The 23,731-nt window shown below is 36.9% G+C and overlaps 1 protein-coding gene across 3 annotated transcripts in view; it reads right to left on the reverse strand.

The window, feature by feature from the left end:
* The window catches only part of DPP10 (dipeptidyl peptidase like 10), a 562,528-nt gene that overhangs the window by 206,491 nt on the left and 332,306 nt on the right, over positions 1–23,731 (reverse strand). The window lies entirely within an intron of this gene.

Genomic DNA, 23,731 nt, shown 5'->3' on the forward strand with positions numbered 1-23,731 from the left:
AGGTGAGAGCCCTGAGCAACTTGCTGTAGATGAAACTGCTTTGAGAATGGTGGTTGGACTAGACGATCTCCAGAGGCACCTTCCAACCTCAGCAACGCTGTGGTTCTGAATTCCAAAGTCTTATAGATCAACAGCATTTGTCTCTCTTCATTGTTTCATAGTGTGGGTTTGGCTTTCAACTATTAGTACCCTACTTTCTCTGAAAAACATCAGTTAATGTTTTAGAGATTAAGTGCTGAATATAAGAAAGAACCTTAGCTGACATAAATCAATGTACTACCATTGACATCAATGGATCTGATTCAAAAACTGCAGCTGAAGAACCTCTTTCTATCTCTTGAGGTGTATCTTTTCAAGCTTTTGCATTAAACATTTATTAGCATTTCATTGACTAGTATCTTAAAGTATTCTAACCATGCAAAAGAAAGTCCACTATATTTTCTCTGAGAATTTTAATTCTTGTGTTGAAGTCAGTGTCCTATAGCTGTAGACATAATAGCGAAAGAGTACAAAAGAAACAATTTCTATACCAAAAAAGAGTATCTTTCATTAGACTTGTGTTATGGCTGGGGGGAAAAAAAAAATTACGAACTTTAAGGGAAGAAAATCTTCATTCCCTTCAGATGTTTCTGCTTTAATTTAACAGAAGTTCAATTTTCAGCTGCCTTGCTTGAAATGAAGGCACATAATAACATGCAATAATATAAAATGCTACTGAATCATAAATGCTTGTTTCACTCAGAAAATAATTACTACTAGGTTGAAGAAGAATCTGAGAACAAAACATTTCATCAGAGCTTTCTGAAATTCTCTCAATCCATCTGCCCTTACAGTCTGTTTTCTCACTGCTGTTAGGACATGTGACCTTGAAACTAACAGTCATGAAGCTCTCAACGCATCAAAAAAATCCTCCCCCCCAGCCTAGGATTGAGTTGGCAATACTTATTGAGCATCCAGTATTTATAACTCACTGTCACTAGCAGTAGTAACCAAATATTGTCTCTCAAAGAAGAAACATTGACGAGATGTTAGCATCATACACTCAAATATTCATCGCTGTAAAATGTTCTTTCTTCAGTGCAATGGATATTTATTCTGGACCATTCTGGCGAGGGCAGTGCATAACTTCTTCTAAGAGCCACTGCACAAGCAACTGAAAGGCAGTCACATTGACATAATGCCACTTCAGCTAGGATCACACACCTCTAAACCTTCCTCTGAGGGGCAGAGGGAAGAAAGTTTGTATTACAGAATACTCAATGCAGAAACTGTTCAGCAAATGATTTCTTTTGCCAGATTCTTCCGGATTTATGAACAGAGTTGGTTGTAAAATTTCTCCTCTGAACCTGAATATTCTTTATTCATTTTCAATGTTATAGTGAATACTAAAAGACTCAGAAAAGCTAACAGCATGATGTAAGAAATAGTTCTCCTGGCTATTAGATTCCTTTCCCCCCTTTATGAGCAGGACTGCATCGCAATCACATTTCTCGAGCAAAATCCTGCCCTCATGGAACGAACACAGACACGGTGCAGCAAGAGTCCCAAAGACAACTGAAAATAATAAGACTATTTGGAATTCAGATACCCAAGCACTGTTAGGTCAATAGACTCAATTTTGTTTGCATTTATTGCCTCTTTCAGTTCTATGACTTGTGATTCAAAAGACGAGCAAAACCACTTGGAAATATTCTTTGTAAACAAATTCCAATCTATTGACTCATATAAACCATGTACAAAAGGAAGAACAATAAATGTACGTTTTCCTCTTAGGTTGAATGCATCACCTAAACCAGGGATGCAGACACATTCAAGACCGCTGGTGATCAATAGCTTGGGAGTTAATTCTCCCTCAAATTTGCAGTTTCCATCCCAGTTTCCCTCAATGATCACCTAAAACATTTCAGCCATCCCAGTTATTTCCATCTGCAGGTTTTGAGAACTTGAACATTTCTACTGTAATTTTCGCCTTTTTCTCCATCTCCTGCTAGTTCTTATCTACCTGGTTAAAAAAGAAAAATCTGCAAAGAGCTTTTAAGTGTACCAGTGCTCAATTTTTAGAAATTTCACCACCTTCTCTAATCTAAGTGTCCTGCCCACTGAGGCTAATGTAACCTTCCTGCTTAGTACATTCCTCAGTATCCTAGGTTTAGTCTTCGGAAAAACAAAGCCATCTAGGAGTTATTTTGTAGACACCAGCACACACGCATGATTTCTTTACAGCTTTATCTTGTTTTATCCTTCTTGCGGTTCCTTCAGCAACTCCTTTTAGTAACTGAGTAAACCACTGCAAAAAGCAGAAGTCTCACTCATCAATGAAGAGCTATATTTACTTCTGCGCACACAGGAACAAGCCATTAGATTATTACACAAGGACAGCGTAAAACAAGTGTTGCCATAATTTCTGCAGCAATTCCTAAGTCCCAAGGCCATTCTGTGGCTCAGATCACTTGGATACAGGTAAATTCCTCCCCTGTCACTCCTTCTTAGTCAAAATGCCAGTGATGCAACACTACACTGTCTGAGACTTCCTGGAGGATGAGGAAATTATCTGGATCCTATTAGACATATACAAAGATAGACTGATATAGAACTCTCCAGTATTTGTTAAATAAACAATTTCTAGTGATTGTCAGAATCACAGAAAAAAAAAAAGTTACTTTTTTAATTTTAGCTATGATAATGTATACTGAGGACAAATTGAAGCTAGAAAAATACTTGGGGGTGTGGAATTTGAAATAGTGGGGTTTTTTTAAAGCTAAACATGAATAAAACTACAATGAATAAAATTAAAAATGTCACCAGAAGGATTTGTCCTTGATATCTTTGTTCTGACAGGAAAAACTAGATTTAAATTAAAAAAAAAAAAAAAAAAAAAAAGAGGGACCACTATTTCCACGCTGGTAATCATGTCCAAATGTGCTATTTTTACTCAAGGCAAACAAATGGTGGTTAGTAAAAAGTGCAATATATGCTTAAAATTGCAAAATGTGGTTGTTTCAGTCACTTCCACTTTCTGTGACTAAGAAAAATAAAAAAAAAAATTATGAAAGAGGTCAGAGGGGAAGGATGCTCATGAAGTATAATTCGTCTAAATCATAATTGCTGAAAATCTGATAGATCTAAACGGAAGCAACCAGAGCACTCCACAATCTTTTCTGGGTTACTTTTTCAGAAGGGCAAATGGAATATTTTTTGGGTTATTTTTTGTTTGTTTTTTTTTTTATATTAAAAAGGAGTTTATATTTGTAAGATAAATTTTTTGCTATAGTTAAAGTTTTTTCTTCATCTTTGGACATTAAATTTCTGTATACTTCTATCCTACAGGTAACCATTATCATATATAAATACATTAATATTATTCATTTTCTCCCTGACAGTAATTTTCTATTGAAGAAAAAAGAAAATGGAAAAAAAAAAAAAGTATGAGTAAATAAGCACCTAAATAGAAACAGGTTGACTTATAAGTAGATGAAGCTTCCATTACAATGAAGTCAATGGCAAAATTTTTGATGTCTCCAGGCTCAGCGAACACTAGGTGATGTAAATTCTTTACTACTTATAAGCTGTGACATACCTGCTACTCAGTGGAATTGTGTCCAAAATTGCTGCTGAATTTGTCCCAGGGTTTTGTTACTACATATGACAAAGCATATGTTTGATAAAACAAAACTGGTACGGGGTTTTAACCAGGTCATCAGAAATTCTACTTTTCTTGAAAGAAATATAACCCAATATTATAAACATCATTTTTTAAAAAAATCAGTAGAGGAAGTGGAAAAAACAAAAAAAAAACCCAAAAACCCAAGAACTACTACCAATAACTGTAAATTAAATCAGGAATAAAGCAGCATAGCAATCAAATCAAGGTCAAACCAGCAAGCTGACTTCAATATCGTGTTTGAATCAAACAATCAAATTAGTTAAATTGTTAGATTAATACAAAGATAATAAATCCTTTTAAATCCTAAGAAAGATCTAAGGAGGCTTCTGTCAGCTGAATTATAAGCCACAACTAAAGGCTTACAACATAACGTAATCAGGTCTTTAATTTAAAGCCGAATATTTTAATACCAAAACTCCTATGTAAAGTCTGAACTGATGCCTTATGACCATCATGTTTTTCCAATAGATCTCGCATGTTACAGTCATTTCTTCTTCCAGCAATTAAGCAACTGCCATGCAGCCTTAAAGGAAAATTCTGATGAACTAAAGTAATAAAATTTCTGTACACCAAAATGTACAGTTAGTTAACATTTGACTATGTTAGGTTCTTCAGGACTCAAACACAAACAAGACAGCAGACACTGAGAAGCATATTCCCTAAGCCAAGTTTTAGAGGCATTTCAACCTGTAGAATATTTCCCCCCATAATATTTTTATGGATATTACTGCTGCTTATATGGGCTTACACACAACCATTAAAAGAATCTTGCTGATAAAGGATTAAAATAAAAATATCAAATTAGATACAAAAAAGAGTACAGACTCTCAGCCCTTGTAAATAAGTAGATAGCCCAGGAAAAACAGTCTGGGACTAGGATGATTGGGGTGCACACCTTTTTTTGCCATTAGAAAGCTGTGGAGATCTGCCAAAGGCTATCAGACATTATTCTTTGGTGTTGCAACTTCCTCTCACAGTTCAGTCTTGGGATTCTGGTACATTAATGTTGCTGTAAGTGGTCTGTTGAACAGCAGAAAGTAGATTTTTGTCTTTACCTTATCTCTCACAGATTCTCCCAGCTCTGGTCATACTCCATACAAATCAGGCACAAAGTCTCCCTCAGAAGCACACTAACTCAGATTTGCGATGTCTCCTTTTCCTAGCATCAAATTGGAAAAGCTAAAAGCTTAAAATTTGTGATTATGAACCACAGACACACCAAAGGATTTAGGAGGCTATCTAAAAACATATTTTTAGTATATGAGGGTTTATATCCCGAGACGGCATCTGAAGTGAAATCCAGAGAAATAAGCCCCTTCAGCAGCCAGCTCAGAGCCCCCCAGATCACAGGTTGGAAGAGCCTCTTTCTTTCATTTGAGCAGAAAGCACAAAGCTAAAGCAATTAATCTCAACACTTTCAACATTAGCCTCTAAGACGATCCTTTTCTTCTCCCTTTTACAATTCCCTGACATCCCATACTGTGATATTTCAACACTGAAAGCAAAAAAAAAAAAAAAAAAAAAAAAGAGTATTTTGGAGGCATCTGGCACAACCTTGCCTAGGTGAAGAAACCTTGTGATGACACACTTGTCATCAATTTACAGAACCCTCATCCCACAAATTTATAGAAATAGCTAACTGAAAGGAACTAACAACCACAACTACTCAGCATTCATCTATCAGCAACATTAAAAATAAATTTTAAGTCCTTATGACTAGATGTCACCATTCATCCTGCAAACAACTAAATTTAGTGAGAACTAGGCTGTAAGTCAAACAGCCCACCTTTGAAACTTTTAGTCTGAAAACAGAACAGGTATTTAAAAGTTTTACAAAACAGAAACCATTTTAGAACAGAAATTAAATTGTATGAAAGGACTGTGTCATCACGTACAGGGTATTTCATGTACCTGTAATTACAGTGTGATAATACTGTACAATAGTGTTGTAATCAAACATTCCAGCAAAAAGAAACATTGGAAGCTTTTTCTACTTCAGCACTATATTGCTGTCTTTTTTATTAAATTACATAAAAGCTTCTTACTAACCACTTTCTATTCCAGCATGCAAGCACTTAGCTAACCAGAATTTAGGCAAACTAGAAAAGAGAAAAGAGCATTTTTCAGAGCCACAGTCATGCAGACTTTTCTCTTTTTTTTTTTTTTTATTTATGAATTGTTTTCTTCTTGTTCCTCTTTCAGCTCAACAGCATTTTGTTATGTCACTTGTCTGAAATGTGGAAACAAACAGGCTCTTGGGCTCACCTTCAGTATCATTCTCAATCTACTCAAAAACTCTCAAAGATCCCTTCTTATCTATACTTACTGAATTGTTATTTCTGATGATCTAATAACTGGTATTAGGATCCCTACCGAAACTGTATAATTATGTAATTTTGAGCTATGCGGCAGTAGGTTTCATAAAACACATTGCAGACTTTTGACATCCAGTTTGGGAGTCAAATACCCTACTCCTAGTCAAGTACTTTGCCTAATATAATCTGTGCAGCACTCAGGATCAATGAATATTTAATCATTCTATCCAAAATGAAACCACTGCAGCACAAAGCACTGAAAAATCCCTGCTCCAGAACATACCAGAGGGTGGTACTTTTGCCATTTATCTGGGAAACAAAAGCCAGTTTTGAATCCCAACAGCAAGAGAGGTTCCTTGGCTATCTGATGTTTCAAGTACATGCCCCACAACCTTCATGCTATCACAGTCACATCGGAGTCTGGGGGGAAAAAAAGAAAATCCAAAGAAAATCCCCTCTATATAAAATTGCAGAAGATTAGATGTTCATTGCATATTACATGCCGAACAAGTGTTCCACCACTGGACAGCACAGCACTAGATGCCACTTTGAACCAAATTGATTTTGCAGTTTCCAAAGAAGGGCAAGATATTGGGCCCATGCAAAGGTGATGAGGGTGAATGATCATAGAAACTATCAATAAAACAAAAGAGGAGTCATCTGAATGTTAATCAAAAGCTCCTGCTATTTCCTCCTGACAAATGGCTGGAGTAAAGGCTGAGAAACCTTGGAAGAAATTCAGAAGTTTAATGTTAATGACAATGAATGTAAATTATTTGCATCATCTTGGACAGAGGAGGCTCAAAGATTGAGGACTGTCTGATCTTTTCTTGAATTCTGCAACATAATAATTATTTATCCAAAGTATATGAGAAGAGTTATAGGTCTGACATTGCCAAAATAAAATAATGAAGCAGATACAGTAGCAGATAGAAAGATATAAAAGTTAATATAATCAAAATAATGAGACTGACCTTCACAACCATAGTGAAGTGACCTTCCTATATTTGTTAATTCAGATCTTTTAGGACTACAACCATTAGGAAACCATATTTATGTAGACTTAACCATTGACAATATTTCATTTTTAAAACTCAAACTCCAAGGACTAATGATGGATGAATCAAGGTGATAGTCCATCATCACCAATATTACAGCACTTGGTCTTTCGTAATAGTGATTATTTGAGTAATTAAATAAATAAAAACAACATAAAGCTCAAGAGCGGAGCCTAGATTTCCTGAATCTCACTTTTTTAACCCAGAGATATAATTTGCGATTTTTTTTTCTAAATAGTTAATTCAGCTCTTTATGAGTTTTGTGTCTCTGTTCATCACTGCAATATTCAATATCAATCTATCTGAATTAGTTTGACATAGAGAAAACCCTAGCAGGCTTTCAGAATTTCCTTGTCTTCGTTCACCTGGGACTTAGACATTCAGCAGTTCCCACACAGCGGACTGGATTTAGTCTGGATTTTTTAACAATAAAGGAAAAGACTTATGCTGTAAAAGGTTTTCCTTCTTAGTGCCAGAGCATCTAAGTGTATGCACGGGGAGGTGGTTGCCTACCGATGATCACATCAAGACTTGCCTCACTTTCCTCTGTTTACTATTCTTATCTCAACCCTCATTTCTCAACTATTTCCCCCGCTTTAGTCTATACATAGACGAGAGTAAACTGCCCAAACCCACTACCAAAACTCCATCATAAGTGTGATTCCTTCTCACACAATCCAGAGCATATGCTTTGGCGATGATAAGCCTCTGTGATGCCGCCACTAAAGTTTACATCTATCAGTAAGAAATGCACTTTTGCCAGATGGATCAGTGGGAGCAGAGTCAAAGAGGCAGTGTTAGTTTGCTTATCCCCCCAAAAGCAGCAAGAGGCCCACCAGAGAAACATCATGAAAATGAGAAGAGCATTTAGCATGAAAACAGTTCATAATTTCATTGACTACACTAGAGTAAGTCTCTTCCCCCAAGGTGACTGGAGGAACAGTTCAACAGCTCAGACAACAAAATGAATAGAGACAAATGAAGAGGTACTGGTGTCTCTGAAAGATTTTTGGAACTAGTCTGTCATTGAAGGGAACGTATGCCAAAAGAAGTAGGTACGAGACAGTACGGAAAGACAATTTCAGTTCACAATTGGTGTTGCCTACAATTCATGCAGCTGCTTTGGAAAAATCACAGCGTCTTTCTATTTTAAATGGGGACCGTTCCAGAGCTTTGCATTGGTGTTAGGTAGCTGACCCAGCCTACATCTGCATATGGAATTGGGCTTGGGGCTGGTCTTCAGGCAGAACCACAAGTTTGAGTCCAAATTTATATCCCACCACCTGACAGTTCTGTCCAGACAACAGATTATATATACAACATTCACAGTGCATTTCAATGCTCCCCCTTCTATTTTCCAGGAACAAAATGCTATCAGCAGAGACAAGCACAAGTGAGCATACACTGGGAAAAACATTTTAAAGAATTTGTTTACAAGACTGAGTTCTGAATTAACTGTAATTTCTTAGGAAAAGAAGAAAACCAGATATATTGTATTTCCAATGCAGTACAGGATCTGACTATGACAATCAAACTGCATAAGGAAAAGGGATGTGTTGAAAAAGACATGAAAGCGAAAGAATACAGTTAGAAACACAAATTTCCACTTCTAAAAAAATTTACAGACAATATAGTCAATTCAGGAAAAAAAAAAAGATGATAGAATAATGCCTCAAGTACAGTAACAAACAACATTTATATTGTTTTCCTTCTCTGGAAGAGAAGTGTTTCCTTGATTACATTAAAATGGAGACATAATGTGAATAGAATAAAGATTTTCTCAGAACATATAATGAACCTTTTGATATTGCTGTCATAGGAGATCTTGAGGCAAGTGGTAATTAGGCTGAGCAAAGCTTTGACAGCGCAAAGTTAGATTTATGGTGAAACCATAACCTCGAGTAAAATGGCAGAAGTCCTACCAATTTTAATCGCAATAGTCTAAGTCTCAGGATCAGAATGAAACAGTATGTCCCAGAAACAGGGGAGCTTACCTAGTTTGGGATTTCTGGTAGATCAGACTACTACATGCCTACCTTCATGCTCTCTGTAATTTTTTTTTTTTTTTTTTTTTTTGCAGCTGGCATGCACTTTGCACACACTTTTTAAATATTTATCTTATGGAAAGGCCATAATTCCAAAGACGACACTATCCATCTCTGAAAAAGCTCATCCTTCAGTCACATCTGTGCTGTGAAGTGAGGCAGGACACCCGCTAGCTTCACTGTCACCATCCTCCACCCGCTGGGAATAAATACAGCAAGTCTGTATCTAGGGGGAAAAGTACAGAGCCCACTGCTTTCCCTTCTTATAACTGTCAGTCATTTGTATTGGAGCACCAGTGATACGATTTTTAAGTGACCCCATTAACCCATATATATGAAATGTTATATTGTATTTTATATTACATATTACACATTCATATCTTATAATACCATGGAATATATATATCCATTTTCTAACCAAATAAAATGTATTTGTTTAATAATGGCTTTTATAGTACTAACTGTTCATGCAAGACAATCATCATGCTTTGAGTGTCCAGAACTAAGCTCCATTTAGGTTTCACTGAAGGTTTTAGTCTGGACTAAAACCCATGACTTTCAGGTCTGAGGTATCCTTACAAAAGCTAGAAACACTTTTGTAAGACTGACTTATGAGTGGCTTCTAACAAACGCCTTATTAGATAATCACCAGACTTTCAGAGGAAATAGATGCTTGCCCAGAAGTCCTTCAACAAGTTGTCCACACAGAGCTGAAACACTAATTAAAAAATTTGCAAAGCAACACTATCGGGTACGTGTTACACCTCACATCACAGAAGACCTGTTCTCAATAAGGGAAGCTGCACTTCTACAGAAAACTGAGTAGAACATTCAGAAGACCAAGCTGTACAACCTGTCACATTTCTAACTATGCTCAGACTGATGTAATTCACAAATGTAGAATTATTTTCTGGTATTTTTCTTTGCACAGCCTGGTATTATCCCTCCTAACCCCAACTGCGTAAGTGACCATGTGTCTTACTCATTAATGCTCCCAAGATCAATCACTTCTGACCTTCACCTAAATTTAGGCTGCAAGGCTTTTATGAAAAGGTTTTTGCAGGTGTCTCTACAAGATGCTGCCCATTACAGGTCCTGTAAAAGTAAGTGTGTTAGTTAGTAACTGAATTTCCTGCCACTCTCCATGCTTCTTAGTGTTATACATTTTCCCTAAAATTATTCTGCAGGAAGAAAAGAAAATATAGATTGTCTTTTTTTAGAAACCCCTGATTGTTCAGGTGCCTCCTGGTTTGGATTCAGCCATGTAACTGGCGTTAATAGCACTACATGTGCATTCAGTCCACCCATTTTCCAGTTTAATAAGGAGGTGCTCCTTCTTTGTTCTCAGATCGTTGGGAAACAAAGATTACACCCACCTCCTCCCACTTTGTGTGATGTCATTTCTTCTCCAGCTATGACCAACATCCTACAATACTGACACATAAATGAGATGGCTGATCTGAGCGTACAGAATCCAAAATCTCTACAGTGCAAGGCCACGTGCAGCACACATGAATTTCTGAATTAAAAATTTACGACAGCACTAACCGTTTTACTTTAGCTATTTAATCAACTTGTTTCCTTCTGCCAGAAAATACTATTATCTCCCCAGCAAAATAATATTTAAAGATTCCCATGGTAAAGAGTAAGCCTAAAAAACAAATAACCTCTGGGAGAATCACCTACCATGAAACACATCACTAATCCTGTATCTAAACAGGATACTCACCTAAGGGTTTCTGCACTTATCCCTGCCACATTAAATATGATGGAGTGAGGCTGTCAATGCAGTAGTTTTCAATAGGCAAGCATGTAGCATGTCTTATTATGCTTTGAGGAATAGATTCAAGCTTCTCGCAATGAGTCATAAGAGCTCTAAGGGCTGACCTCTCTCATCTCTTTGACCTGCTTGCACTAACACAGTTCTTACCCTACAGCTCTACACAACTTACAAGGCTTTCCACCTGCCGCATTTTGGATACACCTAACAAACTGGAACAGCCTTTCCCTAACAAAAGCCAAAGCTAAGGAAGCAGATTTATACTCAGGTTTCAGTTAGATGTGACATGAGCTTCCAGGAAGAAAAGAAATGGGACTCTCTTTGTTTGCAGAAACATAGGATTTTGGTCATTTCCATAAACATAGCCTGCTTGAAGAAGTCTGTATTCATTAAATTGTGCTCTTCTCCCCAATTCATACGGTGACATCACAGTTTCTAAGTAAAGAACCTAAATTATTAACTCTGTTGAAGAAAGGTTATTCCTGCAAACCTAGTGTTTCAATTGCATGGTGGAATACAGGACCCTTCCTTGAATTTTTCACTTCTTCACATAGTTTTATTACTAAAAAATGCCAGTCTGACTTGGTTAGGCTCACTGTTACACCATCAGCAGGCAAGAGCGAGCCTGCAGATGAAGAATATTTCACTCTAAGTTTATTGCTACAGAAAACAATAAAGTAACACTTGAAATCCCTGGAGATGTGCTGCTATGAAACTGATGTGAGTGAGGCAAAATATACATATTCCCCCAATCTATTAACAGTTATAAAATAAAAGAAAACCCGGGTTCAAATATTTTAATCTTGGGTCTCAAATTTGTGCTTGTTTCTGTGTGGATATACTGCCATCTAAAATCAGAGTGCTCTAAATTTGTGATTCCTCACCAACTACAGAATAAGGGGTTTGCCTCATATTACCTCCCTGTGGGCAAGCAGTATTTTCTGCAGAGCAATTCTCTTGGAATTATTTCACAGAATCATTTAAAGATATAACACATTTCCTGGAAATAGTGCTTACCTTGGCAGGTACAGCAGGGAGCAGGGCACAGGGAGTGAGCATTCTGACATTATTCCACTCATTCTTTGGTTTGCTTTAGCAGCTCTGCCTCACTGGGTGCTGATGTGCATGGAAACGTCTAGCTTTTCAGGAAGAAACCCCCTTTCTTGAATAACACACAAGGATTCCAAACTCCTGTGGCTTTCATTGATTTCTCCAGCTTCAGTACATTTCTTTATGTTTGATCTAAACTTCACCGTTCACTTATAAGGCAGCACATTGGGGCAGGGGAAAATATGGAGGCTCCATAAAGCTACTGAAATTCATTTGTTACAGCAACTCCCTTCAAGCAGCTTGATTTGAATTCCCTCAATATTTTTGCCATCGGTTAGAGCATAATCATATTTTTTTGCATTAAGTGCTAAATACTGGCATTTAGACACTAACAGATAGGTGGATGTGAAAGAAAGGTCATTGGTCATTGAAAAGCTATTTTGATACCAAAAAAGAATTGCAGGTCTAGATAGGCTTGTAAGCTATTATTATTCAAAGATGCCATGATTATTTTTTTTTATATTGACTTGAAATTTTTTGCTTTTAGCTTTCTGGGGAACTGCTTATTTAAAAATGCCACACAACAAAGGAATTACTATGTATTGAGCCTAGGGTAAGAGGTGGCTGCCTTCCAGTAACACGTATTTAATCTTTATAGTGCTTCATTCAATAGAAACATGAGTGCATGAGTACATTCTTTGTAAAAGCATCATAATAATCTGCACTTTTCAAGAAATTCAAGTTAAAAATGTCTGTCAATTATGATGTACTTTACAAAATAACTTTCTACTTAAATGTTAGATTAAAGTAACCTTATTAAATAAAAATCAGTTTCATGCACAGTGTTGGGCACATGCATAAAAAAAGTACCTACAGTGTTCAGTACCTAATAACAACCTAACAACATACAATTGCCATTAGGCCATTGAGTATCCCTCTTCTTTGCATCCAATCCTGAAAAATCTCTGAAAGCACAGAGAAAAATATTCTTTGATATATGTACTGTAATTCAGAATATTTGGGCTCTATCAGAGAAGCTATGCAGCACAGATTTTTCATCCCATTTCATGAAAATCATCCACCCTGAGCGACTGTGTGATTAACTGCATGGCTTGAGATTAAACACCTTGGCACTTCTCAGCCATCATGAGACAAAATGGCAAAAAGACCATTCAGCACAAGTTCTCCTTTTAATTCAAATTAATTAAATAGCCATTACACTCAGTTAGGCACACAACTGGAAATGTTAGTCTAGACATACCACAAACATTCGTAGATTACTCTTGGTAATCAATTAAGTCCAATTAAAACAGACCAGCAGTGTAGGCATATCCTTTAGGAATTAATATACATATTATGTAAATTACATCAGCAGATTTTTTTTTTAATTAAACGTTACCCTTAATTGCTACCCAAGAGCTTTGGGTAAAGTCATTCTATTGTTTTGCGGAGAAGTTTTTCAACCCTGGAACGTACTTCTCTCAGGGTTTGGTATTGCAAGGTAGTCATCACCATAATATGCAAGAGGGATAGAGATAAATCACCATAACAAGGTTCATGACGGATTTCATAGGCTAATCAATATTCCTGATGGGGAGGAATGTCCCGCAATAATGAAAACACAGGAAAGGGAGTGAAGAAAGCTGAGTTCACTTGCCAGGAATGCTCCATTCCCCTGTGATGCTAGGAAGAGCCTCTGAACTTAAAAATCAGAGAAGACAGACTGGAAAAGATGACAAGAAAGCATTTATACCCCTCCCTCAAATTCCTTCTTCCCCTGTTCTCCTCCTCCTGCAACTTCCCCTGCCCTGCTGAGAGCCAGCTATATCTAAACCGCTCCTGGCAGATGCTTGTCTCATCATCTGATTTCTCTCCCTTTAATCATGCTTTGTCTCACATCACAGAGCAATCTTGGAGCACACAAACTGGAGTCCTGCACAGTGAAATGAAACTTCTCCAGGAGGGCACCTGATGCATTTCAGCAGCGGTTATCCTTCCATCTATGGGACCAGACTGCAGCTGGTCTGAAATAAAACATCCCTGTTAGCATACATGGTGGAAGCTGGTCTCAGCACGAGCTGATTCACTTCGAAAATCCTCTCCTACAGGCCCACACTATTCACTAACACAGACACAGTCTAAATCAATCATCTCTTGCCATCTCAACCCTGGAAATAAAGAGTTTATAATTCTCTTCAACTACCATTTTCATTTCTTCAGTGCTATGCCTTAATTTCTTCACATCAGACCAGGGAGAGTGATTGTGCTTCTCATTAATAAAGCACCTGAGTATCTATAGAGGAAAATGTGCTATCGAGATGATGCATATCTTCATTGAGGTCATTATTTCTGTGGTTCCAGAAATAAGGGACTCCTGCTTAAAGGAAGCAGCTCTTTTTGCACTGATGCAAAGGGAGGAACTGCAGCCTACTACTAGGTAATGACTTACTAGTTCACATAAACTTTGTTTCACAGAAGAACTTTTTTTATGAAAATATGCATTGTAACACCCAAGTGCTCTTTAAATGAAGAGGTGGCACTCAATGAAGAACCAAACAGAGATTTACATCATGCTCTATTCTTCATTTAAGAGAAAGTTTTAGTTTGCATGCACAGGAAAAAAGGCTGGCTTATCTCCAAACTCAGGTATGACAGTCAATTTTGTAGAAGAAAAAAAGTTATTTCTGTTTATGTTGCAGTTCTAATATAACCATAACCATAGGCAGAAATCTTGAAATACAAAAATCAAAAATGGTTTAAGCTTAATCAAACATAGTATCTGTAGGCAAAGACATGTATATATGAAAGTAATTCATATATTGTATGTATATTAATCAATCAGTTCAATGCAGGTTAGAAAATAAGCTTTGTCAGCTTGTTCCCATTTTAAATAAAAGCTTTTTAATCCATTCTCCAGTTGTGTTGAAGCACAATAAAAGCAAGAAAATCGCAGACCAAACTATATCCTGTTAGTGCAATTGATATATCATAACCAAATACCAAGCCAGAAATTTGTAGTTAGGGCTGACAGCTCATCTGTTTCAGCAGAACTCATGCCACTGAGATGGTCTTTTTCCATTTCACAGCTGCTTTAAAATAAGACAAAATGTCATCCTTAACTCTCAGTTTCTTCCCCTTGTCATTTCATATCACAGCTCTAATTTTATTTAAACATCCTCCTCTGTTGCGATTACATCTCTCAATTTGTTGCAATACAAATTAGAAAGATACGTGCCAGCTTTTACCGTTATCAGCACAGTTTTCTCACTGCGCCTTGATTAATTGCCCATTATAATAGATGACACATCAGAACTTACATTTTGAGAGTGTCTTTTGTTTGCATTATGGAAGGAAATCTAAGTCCCCATAGAGACTTGCTCTTTTGCCATTATCATAATTACATGTTTTCAAACTAAACTATCATATCAGCACATTCACACTGCTACGGTGAAGGATGTCAGGATTTTCATCATCAACTCTGTAGTCAAGTAATAGCCTGACTCAAGCCAGTAAGAAAAAATATTTCTCTCATGAAACTCAATACACAAATATAAAAATAAAAGACATCTCTATAAATGTAGAAAATATGTGTACTGGACAATAAGAAACTGGAGACAAAAAGAAACAGTATCCATAAATGGTGTTCAATGTGTCAGGAAAAGACAAATCATCTAATACTAAAATGTAGTCCTCATTTAATGTTAGAATAAACAAGTGGAATTAATTTAATAATGAAGCATGATAATTTCAGCTTAAACTCTCTTTAGAAAACTTTGGTACTGTAGAAGAATTTAGTGTTAAATATAAAGTAGGAATAAATAACAGTCACAGTAGGACATGCAAAATATTGTGGTTCTAGGCATATAACAAAGAAAAACCTCAGTCCTGCTAACTGTTTTGGCCAAAGGTTTGGTCAGTCATGGAGATTACTCTGGTGGCTCCTCACAATCACATTTCAGCAGACTGAAGATTTTGCCCTTGCAGCAAAAACTGACAGCAGTCTGGCAGTTTCATAATCCTCATTCCCAAGTCTGTCTTTGGTGACTTCTCATTCACCTGCCATAGCTGCCATATTCAAAAAGGTTATGAAGAGCAGGTTGGAAACTATGCACCTGTGCAACTGGCAACTTTCTTGCTCCATGTACTTCACTTCAGGAAAGCATGAAGTATCTGTCCCAACTAACCTTAGCTGTGCACTGTTTCACCAAGGCTGCGATTAGAGGCTTCTGGAGTGCGTAATAACCTTTCCTTCTGCTCCTTTCACATCAGTGGAGGCAGTGACTGCCTTCTCTTCTAGCTGTCAAATAAGCTGAATTCTGACAACCTCTGGGTAGTCTGGATCCACAAATTCTGTTCTTCTGCTCAGTGGAAGCTGAACCCAAACAACTACAACTAGAAGGTAAATGGTAACATGTATTCTCCACTAAATGAAAGACTGAGGAGAAATAGGTGGGGGTTTTTGTTTTGTTTGGTTTTTTTTTCTTTTTGCCATTCCACTCTCTTGCACATTTTAGAGTTGTGGGTTTGGCGTGGTTTAATTTGAAGTTGCTATGGCTTATCCAGCAGAGCCTTTTCTCTCTTTCTCTCCTCCTGGCAGAAAGTCTACTTTCTTGTCTGCATCTCTTTGTACATCATCTGTCTATTTCTATATTCTGGACTCAACAGTTAGTCTTGGCTTTGCAGGTACCATAACCTGCTCCCTCTTTCTGGCAGATACTCCAGGTGATGCATTTGCCACCAACACAGTTCCTCAGGCCAAGAGCAAAAAAGACTTCTGAGGACTCAACTCCAGCTCGTGGCAAAGCTGAGTGCAAATTTTACAGTGTGGGTGAACAAGAACAAATATGAAAAGTATCGTTATCTCCTTATTAATCTTGCTCAAGTCTGAGATCCATGAATCAGAGTTTGAATGCAATTTTTATTCCTCCACCCCCAAATAACCTCTGTGGTTCACAGAGAGATCTCAGTCTTACAGTGGATCTGTCAGATGCCTGGGCAGCTCTAAAAGTCATACATCAGGGAGAAGCAACAGAGACTAATATTAATAAGCTACTCTGGGGAAAATGAAATAATTATGTCTCTTTGGTCAAACTGATTCATCTTCTTTCACTTTGTGATGATCTTCTACGTTTACCTATCTGTTTAAAGACTAAATTGCTTAACTGCGTTTAGTTTCCAGATGAACCTATTGCATCTGCATCGCCTTCAATAGGAGTGACTACTGGCAACAACTCATCCTTGTTTTCCTCAGAGCCATTCAGCCTTTTCTGGAGTGCTGTTTCCTGTTTGCAATCAGATTTGAAGCACAGGACCCAGGGACAACATATCTGTTTTCTGATGCTCATTGGTTTCTGTTCACAACAGGAAAATTAAGGAAAGGCACAAGGAACACAGCTCACTCTTCTATCTCAACTTCAGTCAGATAAAACTTGATCTGAGGTTAACCTTGGAATTGATAACTTAATGGAACAGTTATTCAGCTGTCAGCTAAAGGTAAACAGGGGAAAAAGAGACCGACGGGAGGTAGGCTAGATATCTAAGAACTAGATGTGAGATGACTTTAACTATTCATATGTCACAACATTATTTCAACTAAACACGATACTAGTATTTATAAGATTTCATGACAATATGTCAGTCAACGTCAAAGCATTCACAGAAGGAGAGGGAACAGGATAGAAACTCAGAAAAAACATTTCAACACCAAAGAATCTCTACTTTCAATAACATCTCACATTTTCTTTAAAGTGTTATAATTAATTGGAGTGTAGACTCTTCAAAGCATAAATGCATAACTCCCATTAGCACTAATGGAAGTTAGACACACTCATCAAAGGGAGAATATACTTCTATCTTTACAAAAGTAATCAGTGTGTCACAAAGCTGTATTTTTCTTAACTTATCACTCGCACGCTATGCAAGTTGAGCACAAAGGTTTGCATTCATTTAAATTCAAATTATGCACTTAGAAAAGATTTTTCCTTCACTGGAAGGACTGAGTGCAGGAAATCAGTTTGCTATTATGTTAAAAAAATACATTGCAAAATGCAATAAAAATAATTACCCTTATAATTAAAGGTTGTCATTGTAAAATGCTTTTAAAAATCCCATTATTGAAAGAACTTTTCACTGCGGTTCTGCTAAAGATGTAAGCAGGTGATTCTTGTCTATGGTCCTTTATTTAATATTCTCCCAAGGAATTGTGACAATTTTGTCCCCCAGAAAACTGTTTTGGTATATCTAGATTATCTATTTGGGGACAGACTTTTAGTAGGGCCTGTAGTGATAAGACAAGGGGTAATGGTTTTAAACTGAAGGAGGGTGGATTCAGACTAGATATAAGGAAGAAATTTTTTACGATGAGGGTGGTGAAACACTGGCACAGGTTGCCCAGGGAGGTGGTAGATGCCCCATGCCTGGAAACATTCAAGGCCAGGCTGGATGGGGCTCTGAGCAACCTGATCTAGGTGAAGACGTCCCTGCTCATTGCATGGGGGTTGGACTAGAGGGACTTTAAAGGTCCCTTCCAACTCAAACTATTCTATGATTCTATGAACATGCAGTTACTCATGTCTTAATAAAGATGGTGAACTGATGGCACTTCTAAAATAAAGAACAAGTTTATGTTTACTTTTTTTCATTTATTCAGTAAATACTCTGACAAAGCAGTAAGCTTTATCCCTTCTTGAGGAGTGGAGAAGAGGGAGGCCATGATCAACTCTCAAGGAAAGCACAAGAAGTCTTATAGATGCCTCTCTCTCTTTTCTGATGCTATTTGCTCATTAAGACTGACCACCCCGAAAAACATTAGAGCCCAGTTCTTATTGTGGCACAAGCTTCAACACTGTTTAAAAATCAAAGAATACAACGAAACATAACAAAAAACCTTCCTGAAAATGCATGCAGCAAACCATCTGTGCCTGCCATAGCAAACCAGAGTTTCCTGATGCTCAGCACTGTGCGCTTGGTAGCACTGTCAAGGTCAGTGGCTGTTACTAGTTTCTCTGTATCAGGTTCCCTATTTGCTAGAAGACCAAATGCTTTACCCAAGCCCGGAGCTCTTCACACTTGACCAAACATCGATTAACACATAGCTAGGCAAATCCCAAACAAGAAACTCCCTAAATTCTTTTACACCTAAGAAAGAAAAAATGCTATTTTGCAAAGTTTTATGTTTAAATTAGTATATATAAGAGCATCATAGTGAGTTGTGGGTGCTCAGCACTCCTGAAAAATCAAGCTTTATGTTATTATGCAAATATTTCTTTTTTCTATTCCACAAATAAAACATTATAAACTGTTATGCAGCAGAGGCATTACATTTCCTAGAAATACCAAAAACTCCCAAGCCTTTTTGAAATTCTAATTCAAAATTAATATCCATATATTCTGACTTCACTTAAACTGAAATATCCTTTTTTGAATCTCCATAGTAATTTAAAAATATATTTCATTATTATAATGCATTGAAGTTCAGTACTAGGTACTAAAAGAACAGGTATTCACTGAGTAGGTACAGATATACCAACGTACCCAGTTCAAGTTATTGAACAAAATTGAGAAGTTTTGCTCTGAAGCAAAGCAGTTTATTAAACAAAAATGGGAAGCAAAGAATAAGAGGGATACTAAGTCAATCTCAACAAATACCCTTACTAAGATCTAAAATAACTTTCATCCAACACATCACCAGTGTTGGCAATTAGGAAATCTCATGGTTTTCAACCAAGGGACTGTCTTCACCATGGTGTTCAGAAACTCTCACAAACCAGCCAGAAGTCAGGCTATTCATAATACTGTTTTCTTGCTCTCATCTCTGGAAAGTCTTACTCTCAAATAAAAAACAAACTATATTTCAAATGTAATTTTATTTCCTCAGAGTTTAGCCTTACCTAATCCAAAAAAACACCTAGCAGTCACACAAACAAATGCAATTTATTGAACACTCAGACTTGTTCATTTTCATAACGAGGAACAGAATAAAAGATATTGTTAATTCAGAGCATATTTTAATCTAGTGCAATCAATGCCTGTGTGTTGTAGTAGTCAGGATAGACACATCCTGTACTAAAAAAATGTTTGGTTAAAACTAGTAAAAGATTGCTCTGAGGGTGGTAATGAGACAGAAAGCATTTAGTCCTGAAAGTCATATTGTCTGCCTCTACTTCCATATACTAAGTACCAGACGCGGGGAGGGGGCACAACAACAGTACCTGAAGTAAAAAAGTTGTGCATCTTCACTTTCAGCTCTTTTTCAGTACTCTTTGCCCTCAGATATTAGCTAAGTAGTTAAAAATATAATTTCACTTGATAACTTCTACTGGATAATACAGTAGAACTATTGTTATTATTTCCATTACAGTAACATGCATGGGCTAATCAAGGTCTTCAAAAACAGAGTTTTGAGGCCGAATTGTTTTCACCTAACAATTTACCACAATAGGAGCTCAAGAAATAGCTGGAAAAGAGAACAGAGTATTAAAACAGAGAAGAGCAGTTATGTTACACTTTATATGATCATTTTAAATTGCTAAAAAAAGAAAGGACTAACTTGCTAGAACACTGAGTCCTTGCCTCTAGGAGGACAAGGTACAACACTGTGTATGAAAATGGAAAAAAGATGAAAACTCATAAACTTACATAAATTTCATTACATGTGCAGTTACCCAGAAAGCAAAGAACTAGCATCCACCTTTGAAACACCTCATAACAGGAGCCCATTTCCATATCTCTATACATCTGGAATCCATCAGAAATCAATGGAAATGCTGCAGGTCGTATTATTAACGCTGCAATTGATTTCCATGAATGGAACATGACATCACAGTTTGAGTAATTTATAATGTGGTTTGGGGCTGTAATTGATAACATGGCTTAGCGCCTCCTTCTCTAAATTGCCCATAGAGATGACTAGAAAACAAAATATTGGAGAGTGCAAGCATTTTTATTCCAAATGAGAAAAAATAGAAAATCTTATACTTTTTTTTAAGAAAAGATTCCTCAGAATTTCAAATAGACTATTGAAATGCTTGTTTTTAAATATTGAACTGTTCACTCTGATAATACCAAAATACAGCTTTATTGCATGAATAGTGTGCACAAGTAACATAAAATACATTAAAATAACAAAGAAATGTCAAAATGAAAAGATTATACTAAAGAGAAGATTTCAACATTTAAACAACAAAAAAAAATCACATTATCCAAAATGTGAGAAAGCTAAACTATTCAAACCTTTTTCACAAAGCTTCTACAGAAACACTCCTTCATACAAAAATTGCAAGTGAAGACTAAAAAAAGAAAAGAAATTGTCAGAAAACTTATCTGACGAAAATATCTTCAGCCAACCATAACTGTCACTCCGAATCTAACTCATGCCAGTAGTACCCGAAAAGTTGCCTAGTGACTTTTACAGACGAGCTGTCTCAGTCGAGATCCTGGTAACAAATACATAAATATCTCAATCATCATTACAGAACTAACAGACCCATTTTGGCAGACAAGACTTTGGACGAAACTCCAGGCCTAAGAAGAAAAAGAAAAGAAGCTGCCTTCTTATCCTAGAGGTGGCTGCTCTAGGATGCGGTCAATAACTACTACTTTTGAAGCTATTACAACTAATTCTCATGTAGTGCCTGTCCTTCAATAAAATAGATTAACTTACCCGCTTGATGTTTATTTTGCTATTACTTACAATAAGGACTCTAAACTCTTGGGTTTTCATGGCCACATTTTTAAAGTTTCAAGTACTCTCAATTTTTACTTTCAAATTGCAGTTCACAGATCTGCAGCAAACCTTAGGCTTCCAAGTAGCTTTAGCTGAACTTAAAAATCAATATTCCACATGCAGAAGAAATTTTGTCAGCCATATGCCTAAAGTAGGGGGCAAGTACAGAAAGCACACTCTACATTTCCCTTTGAAGCACTTGTCAGATAAGATGGTCTTCATTCATCAAGTAAGTTCTCAACTATGGATAAAAAACCCTCTCAAAACAAGATTTGGTTTTTCCCTGAGGAGAAAAATATGGAAAACCTCAGCAAGAATTGGGTTAAAGTTGAATCACTCTCAGCATGGGAGGCCAATACCCAAATTCTGTCAAAAACTGACTGTTTCTCGTGGTCCTGTGTTTTAGTAATTTTATTTTAACAAAATGCCCAGAATTTAATTATCTCACTAGAGAGGCTATGGGTTTGTACAGTCCTATTAATGGATCAAAATCAATCTATGTTTACAGATTTGGCAAAGCGATACATGGTTGCTATGATTACTCATTGGCAAATCTCTCACACAAATTGCCTAGAAACTTTGTCAGATTGGATAAACAAGCAAATATCAAGTTGCCTCTGTTTCCTCTCAACTCTACAGTCTCGTATAGACAGCATGAGGGCCACATTTGATTTCTGCAAAAGTAAATTAAACATGTAATTAAATCAGACTGTCAAAAATGTAATAATTTGAAGTTTATAGAACTTTTGTTCTAACTGCACTTCACACATCCCCAAGTAAAGACGTAGCTACAATTGTAAAGCACAACTTTTGGCCAGACAAAATGGCAGGCAGGTTGCCCCACTGGATGCTCCTCAGGCACTGTGTCAGCAGGGTTAGGCCAATAGTATGGCTTTGGTCCAGTTTCAGGGCCGGCCACATGAGTGATACATCACATGAGTGCCTTTAGCACCAGCCTCATGTCTCCTTCTCACTAGGGCCAGCTCCTGTCTCTCAAAGATCAGAAACACTATGATTAAGTGGAAATTCTCACCACCTACACGTGTCCTCCCAGAAGCTGCCTGGAGTTACAGAACTGCGAGATGTCCTTAATGGGAAACATGTGTCCTGTGGCACTGATGAAGCACTAACACAGGCCTTTGTGCTCTCCGTTGGACTGTCCCTTCATTTCTCTCTCCTGTTCCTGCCTCCGCTTTCTCTTTACCCAGTTATTTTCCTTTTTTCTCATTATGTTTTTGTTGTTACTTTATGCTTTTACTCTGTGGATTTCTCCCTCCAGTGCCCTTCCCCTCTAATCCTGACGTACTTGAATAGGTCCAAACTCCAACAGGATGCAGTTTGGATGAAAACTGTGTAACACTTGTGCCGTCTCCTCTTGCTCAACACAAACACTTCTTGGGAGAATTTAACAGAACTGATGCACTGAATAGACAGTTGAAAGAATCCCAAATATATGACCTAAATATATAGACATATTCACTTTCCCAAACATACGAAAACCAAAAGTCCTTTTGCATCACACTGACAGACATAACAAGCAAAATTATTCAAGTACCAACCACATTTTCATATGGAGAATAACCTTGGCCTGGTACCCATTTCTGTGTGTCTGAACTGCCTTGCCACACCAGAGGTAGAGGATCAGTTCATATATTTAAGAAAAAGAACACATTGTACAGAAAGCAAAATAGACCAGGGAAATGGATGAATGAATGGCAAATATGAGTCAGTGCCTCTGAAATCTGCCATTTGAACAGGAAAGGAAAAATCAGAGAATACACAATGGAATCAACTAAAGAGAACAAAGGAAAAAAAGGACTAAAGGTGTCACAAACATTTATATGTCCATAGTTATAGATATATGTTTAAAAAATGCAATTTTTATAGATCCATTATGTAAGCATTTGAGCAATACAGAATGGTATACAAAGCACTGTTTTTACTGCCTCTTAATTCAAGGAAAAAAGAAACAGACAACAAAACATAAGGATTAGAAATGTAAAACTTTGGGTTTTAAAGATAACTACTTTAAACACTGTACAGCTTACTAATCTGCCACAAAATACAACAGAGCACTTGTTAAAGGACTGTCTGT

The sequence above is a fragment of the Nipponia nippon genome, unplaced genomic scaffold, assembly GCF_047370975.1.
Source record: "Nipponia nippon isolate SJK-2023a ecotype South Korea unplaced genomic scaffold, ASM4737097v1 scaffold_5, whole genome shotgun sequence".
Taxonomy (NCBI): Eukaryota; Metazoa; Chordata; class Aves; order Pelecaniformes; family Threskiornithidae; genus Nipponia; species Nipponia nippon.